Here is an 8,533-nt window from a genome sequence, read left to right on the forward strand (position 1 = left end):
AAAAATACAGATGTGTCTGCATACACTATTGATGCAGTCGCGCCAAACAGCCCTTCTTGGCTCGCCAGGTCCCGTGCGGCTCAGCTTGTGCAGAGCGTCTATTTCGCCCGTAAATGCATCTTAGTTGCCATCTGATGCAACAAACCGTTTCATAGGATTGCACTGATTAATTTAATATGCGACACTTGTATATCACCTGTATATCTGTGTGTGAGTATGAATCTGTATATGAAGTACCACAATGCAGCGGCCACTGCTTTTTTCCACACCAAGTTACGTTGCGCTTAGTATACATATTAATTCGCACATAGATACTGTATACAAGTGACACATATCAAAATAATCATAGCAGTGTCGTGAAGTGGTTTGTCGCATACGATTACGACGAAGATGCATTTTTGGGCAAAACAAAAAAACTTGGCGCAAGCAAGTTGCATGAGAGCTGGTGGCTCACTCGTGACAGGCATCTCGTGCCGCATGGCTTATTGAGGCTAGGTTTATGAGCAGGGCCGGCTCTAGGGGTGTTCGACCAGTGCGGTCGCACAGGGTCGCCACCCGCATCCCCAGCATCCCGATCTCAGCGGGACAGTACTGTCCCGCTGTTCCACCCTCGGGCCAAAGTGGCCCGCGGGTGGTCAAATCGGGAGGTTGGGGACCCTCACCGCAGCGGCGGTTCCAGACCCCCGTAGTGTGAATGGATGCGCGTGCCAACCATTCACTCACGGGAGAGGGCTGGGGGAAGCCCAGCCGGTTACTGAGTGCTGGGCTTTACCCCCAGCCTGACATTATTTGGAGGTGTGCCATGCGGGCACGCCTCCAAATAACTTCACACAGGGGACGTGGCCTATGGTAATTAGGCCACGCCCCCAAATTCGGTAGCGCACGGCTTTGCCGTGCGCGATGTTAGGGCGCCTTCTCGAGGGCCGACACAGGGTGCTCCGAACCCTGGAGCTGGCCCTGTTTGAGTATACATCTGTATATATTGGGATAGCTAAGAAAATAACACATGCTTTAATAGTTAACTTGCTATTTAAAAAATAAATTGTAAGTATGTGGAATTGCTGCTTTAGTAGTTCAGTGTGAATTAATGCCTATTTGCAGTGTATTAAATGTAAAACCAGATAAAACTGCCCCTCACTGTCTGCTCTAATGTGATAACATTATTACGTTAGCTCTTGGTGTGAGCTGCTTTCTTTTGCAGCTCTTAGGAATACAAGGTGTTGTATACATTCATTCTTACTCGATGAATATTTGGAACTACCCAGGAGATGGTCTTCTTCATACAGACGTGTGAAGAAGTGGATTTAGAAGAATATATAACACACAGTAAATGTATCATGTTTATATGTAGTGTGTTCTGCTACTTGTCTATTGTGTAGAATTATATGAAATGAAAATACTTTAGTAAGAGTCCTTACCAAAGAGTACATTTCCAGGAATGATTTTAGGCACAGATCAGGAAGAGTTGAAATGCTAATTGCACTGATGTACAGTTTCTTGGAGAAGTCAGGATGGTACTGTTGGTAATGAAGTTCAAGGAGACATAGGGCCTGATTCAGAGATGTATGTTCATCCAATGAAGAACGTACATCTCCGATGGTTAGGTGTCTGCACCTGTGCAGGACTCGTTCTGAGCATGGGCAGAATGGGTCCTGCGATTACGCTTGGAGAGAGCCACAGCATGATTGACATGCTACGGCATTTCGGGGGAATGGATGGTCACCGTTCCCGGAAACGGGGGTGACAAGGCCAAGGCCTGCCTGGCCGCAGATTCCTGGCCTATGAAAGTGGCCAACACCCAGTCGGTGCGGGAAGCTTCATCTCCTGAAGCCTGACCAAAGGAGCAACCATCGCAACTGTGATGGGGCTCACAAATGCAGCAAGGAGGTGTCTTGACACCACCTCCTGCATTTGCATTCAGACGGACAGAATTGCACAGCTCCTTGTGTATGGCTCTCCGATTCCGTCCATCTGCATCGGCCCCATAGATCCACAACCTGTGTGGATTTGGCAGGGGGATCAAGAATCCAGAGAGCAGGGCCAAAGGCACTTTGATACATACACAGGTAGTGCAAGGTGGGACAACTGAGACAAAATCCTTCCATACAATCGGACACCATAATTCCTGGAGTACCAAATCAATTGTTCTCCTGATTCTGGAATTCCCTGCCAATGATGAGTCGTGTCCTCATGACAGCTAGGAGGAATGAACCTGTTGCCTTGGACACTTTGGTCTATAATGCCGTTTTGAACTTACATAGGTGCAAGCCCTACATAAAAACCTTGTGCCCAGTATAACAACCCCTTGTCCAGAACAGGCCTATACCCAATCAGTACAGCCCTGCGCAGCGCATAACAACCCCAAGTTCTCAACAAACCTGTGCCCAGCATGTCCACCTCATGCCCAGCACAGGCAACTGCACACTATGGACCTCATTCAGAGTTGAACATAAAAAAAAGTTGCAGATGTTATTTCCCTGGAACTTTCTCTTTTTTTAAGCGAGTATGCGCTTTAGTTCACGCTATGGGCAGAATTTATGAAGCAGCAGCATGTACATATTTAAAATGGCACTCAGTGTCAGTGTAAAGCCCGGCGTGCTTTACACTGACTCAGAGTGCCGTTTGCACTTGCAACCCGCTGGGAAGCAGCAGCTTACAGAAGCCGCTGCTTCGTAAATTTTGCACTTCTAGCTCCCACCACCAAGTTGGCCGAGACACGGGTTGGAAAGGGCTTGTAGATGCGGTAAAATTACAGTAGGGTGGGTTGACACAATGAATCCCAAGATGGTTACCGAACAGGTGCAAATGTGCATGTTTGGAGGGGAATGTTTTCAAGGTACTCTGACCCTGGTGCAAGTTTTGCGCTGATGATGTCGATGATGAGTACTGTCTGTGTCTGATTTGTACAACCTGTTTAATGCTGGATACACACTAAACCAGGTCTGGTCAACTTGTCGCTCTCCAGCTGTTGTGCAACTACAAGTCCCAGCATGCCCTGTCACAGTTTTAGCATTCCTTAATAGCAAAACTCTGTCAGGACATGCTGGGACCTGTAGTTTCACAACAGCTGGAGAGCCACAGGTTGGGCAGGCCTGCACTAAACGGTATATTGTGTGTAGAGCCAATCAACGACATGTCCCGACCATCTTTTAGTGTGTACACCTTATCAGGGCCGGCGTTTCCATTAGGCAGGTTTAGGCAGCTGTCTAGAGCGCTGGCCAATAGAGGGTGCCAAGACCGCGTACCATAAGCATGTCTTTGATGAAGACATACAGAACTTGTATCTCTATGATGCTGGTGGCAGCAGCGGGCCGGGTCCTAGCAGATGCAGTTGCTGCTTTCACCTGCTATGGTCTCTGGGCTAGCCACACACATGTGCTGTGCTGTCTCTCTTCACACACAGCTCGGCAGCTCCTGTCCCATGCTGTTTCCTCCCCCCTCACTCCCAGTCAGGCACAGAGTAACTCTGTCCCCTAAATGCCATACACTAGTACGACCAGCATAAGATAAGATTCATCTTACGATTTCCCTTGAACTCTTCGGCAGTTCCCTGGCAGTCCCGAATGTACTTTGGACACACGATGTACATACGATCTTACATTACGATCGATCGTATGCATGCTGAAAAACTGATCCATCATTCTTCAAAATGTCACTGAAATGACAGCGGTCGGATGCACAATGCATCGCATAGTGAAAAACACGGCACGATCAGCATACGAATATGACGGATCATATGTGTTGCACATTGGATCATACTATATGTGTTAGGAGCTGCAGGAGCGCGCATCGGATCATATCCTACTTAAAAAATACACGATTTCTACACAATTCATCTTACGACGACGCGTTGAAAATCGGACAATTGGCCCGAAATCGTGCAGGTGTATGGCCAGCATAAGTCGAAGAGCTGGTCTGTGATGGAAGAGAGCAGCAACCGCATGCTGAGTGACAGGCTGGTTGTAAGTACTGTGTTACGTCCACCCAAGATCTCAGCACCTGCAGTTATTTACGTTTGTTTGCTGAGGTTTGCAAACACATCTGTGTCACTACACCCTCCCTGCATGTGGGCAGCTAGGGATCTGGACAGTGGAGGGTATGGAACATAGGAAGATCCCTTCTGCATTTCTCCTGCTGTAAGAGGTCTTGGTAAAAGGACACACAGACATCCTGAAATGTCAGCCTCCTTTTACGTGAGAAGTTGCTCAGCTAAACAATTACAGTATGCTGTATTCAATATTATACTAAATACACTTATTTCTTTTATTTTTACAAATCCTTTGCTATGTTTGTTATTCATAACATAACATGGTCTTTTATGCAAAGTCAGATGTAAATGGAATATGCTGCTTTTTTGGCTGCAATTTGCATTTTTTCAGTGCACCTGCACATCTTTTTCGCAGCTACAGTCTGACTTCTGTTTGTGTACTACTAGAGAGCTGGGGGTAAATTTACTAAGATGAGAGTTCTATTAAGAAGTGATGTTGCCCATAGCAACCAATCAGATTCTAGCTATTATCCTCTAGAAGGTTCTAGATAAATGATTAGTAGAATCTGATTGGTTGCTATGGGCAACATCACTTCTTAAATAGAACTCCCATGGGTTAGGGTTTGGGGAAAGCAGGGTCGGCATTGTGAACCTCTCCTAGGGCGTCTTGAAACCTTGCACCAGCCCTGCACCCAATTCATCTTTCAAAGTCCTCTAGTGTTGATATATCGCATCGGCCGTGCTGCATGGCAGATGCATTAGATCTGAAAGATTTGTCGTTAATAATGTGTAATGTTAATAATGTGTAATGGATTATCTGACAGTGTATACAGAGACAATCCTCTGAACAGACCTATCGTTCGGATAGGAACATTGATTGCAGGGGTGTATCTAGGGATCCAAGCGCCCCTGGCAATGTAATGTACTGGCGCCCCCCTACCCCCCTTATGCAGTGCCCCCAGTAGTAATCCCCCCTATGCTGCATTGCCCCCATTAGTAGCCGCCCTATATAGTGCCCCAGTAGTAATCCCCCCTATGCTGCATTGCCCCCAGTAGTAGTCCCCCCTATACAGTGCCAACAGTAGTAGACCCCAGTTGTAGACCCCCTATACAGTGCCCCCAGTAGTGGCCACCCCTATACAGTGCTCCCTGTAGTGGCCAACCCCCATGAATTGCCCCCAGTAGTGGCCACCCCAATGCGGTAGCGGGCACCCCCCCATAAAGTGCCCCAGTAGCGGACACACCCTATTTCAGTGCCCCCCCCCTCCCCCTGTAGTGCCAGGCTTACACACACACAAAGAACAAAAAAATTTTTTAACTTACCTGGTCCCCACTGACGCGACCGCCGCTGTCCGAGTTCCGGCCCGTTCTTCTCCTGCATGGGATAGACGTCATGACGTATGACGTCTCTCCCGTCACATGCTGCGGGGGGGAGCCGGAACATGGAGCTCATGAGTGAGCTCCAGCTGGCTCCCTCTGCGGACGACGCAGCAGCTAATGAGAGTCTGTATGACTCTCATTAGCTGGCTGCTATTACAAACACACAGCCGCCGCTGGCGGCTGTCTGTTTGTAAACTGTGTAGGGCAGACCGCTCTCACTGCGGTCTGCCCTACACTTGTGGGGCCGAGGGACTTGTCCACCCCTTGGCTACTGGTGGCACTGCCGGACGGCGCCCCCCCTTTGGTTGGCGCCCCTGGTGAGTGCCATCCTGGCCAATGGGTAGATACGCCCCTTGTTGATTGTTTAGTGCAGTGGTTCTCAAACTCGGTCCTCAGGACCCCACACAGTTCACTTTTTGCAGGTCACCCACAGGTGCACAGGTGTATTCATTACTCACTGACACATTTTAAAAGATCTACAGGTGCAGCTAATTATATCACTAGTAATTATGTGAGGAGACCTGCAAAACATGCACTGTTTGGGGTCCTGAGGACCGAGTTTGAGAACCTGTGGTTTAGTGTGTATGTACAATCCCATGTGTTCCCAATCATTAGGAAAATCGTCAGGTCGGTCTGCAGTTACATCATTCAGGTGTGTACCCCACTTAAGGCACACCCAGTTATGTAAATTTAGAATTATATGGCTACAATATAATAGCACTGAAAACTTGACGGCACAATTCCTGCTTGGGAAAGGGAAGGCTGCTGATCTGTTTATTAATGTGGACTGTGAGTTGGGTACTTCTAATCTACACTTTCCAGCCATTTACTGTAATTTGTATGAATATTTAGTGTGTTTTTGCTCATATTTTGTACTCACAGTGAAGCCACACCTCCTGTCATATTCCTTGTGCATCTTCTGTTATTTGAAAGGGGTGGGAGCCGCATTTGCTGCCTATGCAGAGTTGGTCGCATCTTAAATTCCAGCCATCTCTCCATAAGTAGCAAAATGTGATTCTTCTTTGCAGTGCGCATTTTGCATTTGTGCCTAGACGCAACTTGTATCCAGTTCGGAATGAGGTTTATATGGAGCCCTATGTCTAATATGACAATCTTATGCGCACAACATGTAGCTTCTGTCTGCAACTAAGTGCCCCCAAGCTGCAGCATGTTTAACAAAGACGCATCAGCGATACAAACAGCTTACAACTCTGAATCAGGCCCATTATCCATAATGTTGAGTCCTCCTTACTTTATTTTAATCCAGCACAATTAGCACCGCCCCTCCCTTACTGTGCACACTTATCACCCCCCTGCCTTAGTGAGCACACTTAGCACCATCCTCCCTTACCGAGCTCCCTCCTGCCTTAGTGGGCACACTTATCACCCTCCTGCCTTAGTGAGCACACTTAGCACCATCCTTCCTTACTGAGCACCCTCCTGCCATACTGAGCACATTTAGCACCCATCTGTCTTAGTGAGCACACTTAGCATCCTCATCCCGTACTGAGCACACTTAGCACCCTTCTGCCTTACTGAGCACACTTAGCACCCTCCTCCCTTACTGAGCACACTGAGCACCCTCCTCCCTTACTGAGCACACTGAGCACCCTCCTGCCTTACTGAGCACACTTAGCAGCCTCCTGCCTTACTGGGCTCACTTAGCACCCTCCTGCCTTACTAAGCATAATTAGCACCGCCCCTCCCTTTCTGTGCACTATTATCACCCTCTTGCCTTACTGAGCACACTTATAACCCTCCTGCCTTACTGAGCACACTTATAATGCCCCCGCTCCCTTACTGAGCACACTTAGCACCCTCCTGCCTTACTGAGTTCACTTAGCAGCCTCCTGTCTTACTGAGCTCACTTAGCAGCCTCCTGCCTTACTGGTCTCACTTAGCAGCCTCCTGTCTTACTGAGCACACTCAGCACAGTTCTGCCTTACTGAGCACACTTAGGGGTACATTTACTAAAGTGAGAGTTTTTAGAAGTGAGTTTTAAAAGTGATGTTGCCCATAGCAACGAATCAGATTCTGCTTTAACATTTAAATATCACCTTCTAGAAGATAATAGCTAGAATTCATTGGTTGCTGTGGGCAACATCACTTTTAAAACTCACTTCTAAAAATTCTCACTTTACTTTATTTACCCCTTAGCAGCCTCCTGCCTAACTGAGCACACTTAGCAGCCTCCTGCCTTACTGAGCTCACTTAGCACCCTCCTGCCTTACTGAGCATAATTAGCACCGACCCTCCCTTACTGTGCACACTTATCACCCTCTTGCCTTACTGAGCACCCTCCTGCCTTACAGAGCACAATTAGCACCACCCATCCCTTACTGAGCAAACTTAACATCCTCTTGCCTTACTGAGCACACTTATCATGTCCCCCCGCTCCCTTCAGCACCCTCCTGCCTTACTGAGCACACTTACCATCTCCCCCTACTGGACATACTTAACACCTGCCCCCCTTATTGGGCACAATGAGCACCCCCCCCTTATTGGGCACACCTAAAACCTACCTACCCTCCCCTTAACAGGCACACTTAGCAGCTACTTCCGCCCTCCCTTACTGGGCACACCTAGTATCCCTCCCCCCTTGTCAGGCAGACTAAGCATCCCTTCTATTACTGGGCACACAGCACTAACAACCTATCCCTCCGTTCTGGGCGCAACTGTGCCATTCCTCTAACTGCCAGCCAGCCGGTGAGCCACTAGGTGCTGGTCGCATCTCTCCTGGGTCCTGCTGCCAAACAGTGCTAGACACAGCACTGACGATGGTGCAAACAATAGTGAGAGAAATAACAGAAGGAAAGCAAGGGTACACTCCGCTTGAAGATGTTGCATCTCGCAGCTCCTGCGACACCCTGAAGAGAAGGCTTAGTCCTCCCCAGAGATCCTCAATGTCCTGCTCATCACCCAGCTACTCCCTTACTCCTCTAGGAAGCTGTATAGAGTACGGAAGCTGTGGAGAAAACCCAGAGGACAGATTCTAATGTGTTCCTGATGTTACCGTCTCTCCGACCCCCGCTGTTGCCTGTGCTCCACCCCTGCTCCGCATAGCGCATGACGTCTGGCGAAGGCATCATCATCTAGCAACAACCATTCAGCTTGGAGCTATGGGGTTCAGAGAGGCGGCCCTGTCCAAATAAAATATCTTATTCT

This window comes from Taudactylus pleione, unplaced genomic scaffold, assembly GCF_031769625.1.
Source record: "Taudactylus pleione unplaced genomic scaffold, aTauple2 ptg000095l, whole genome shotgun sequence".
Lineage (NCBI taxonomy): Eukaryota > Metazoa > Chordata > Amphibia > Anura > Myobatrachidae > Taudactylus > Taudactylus pleione.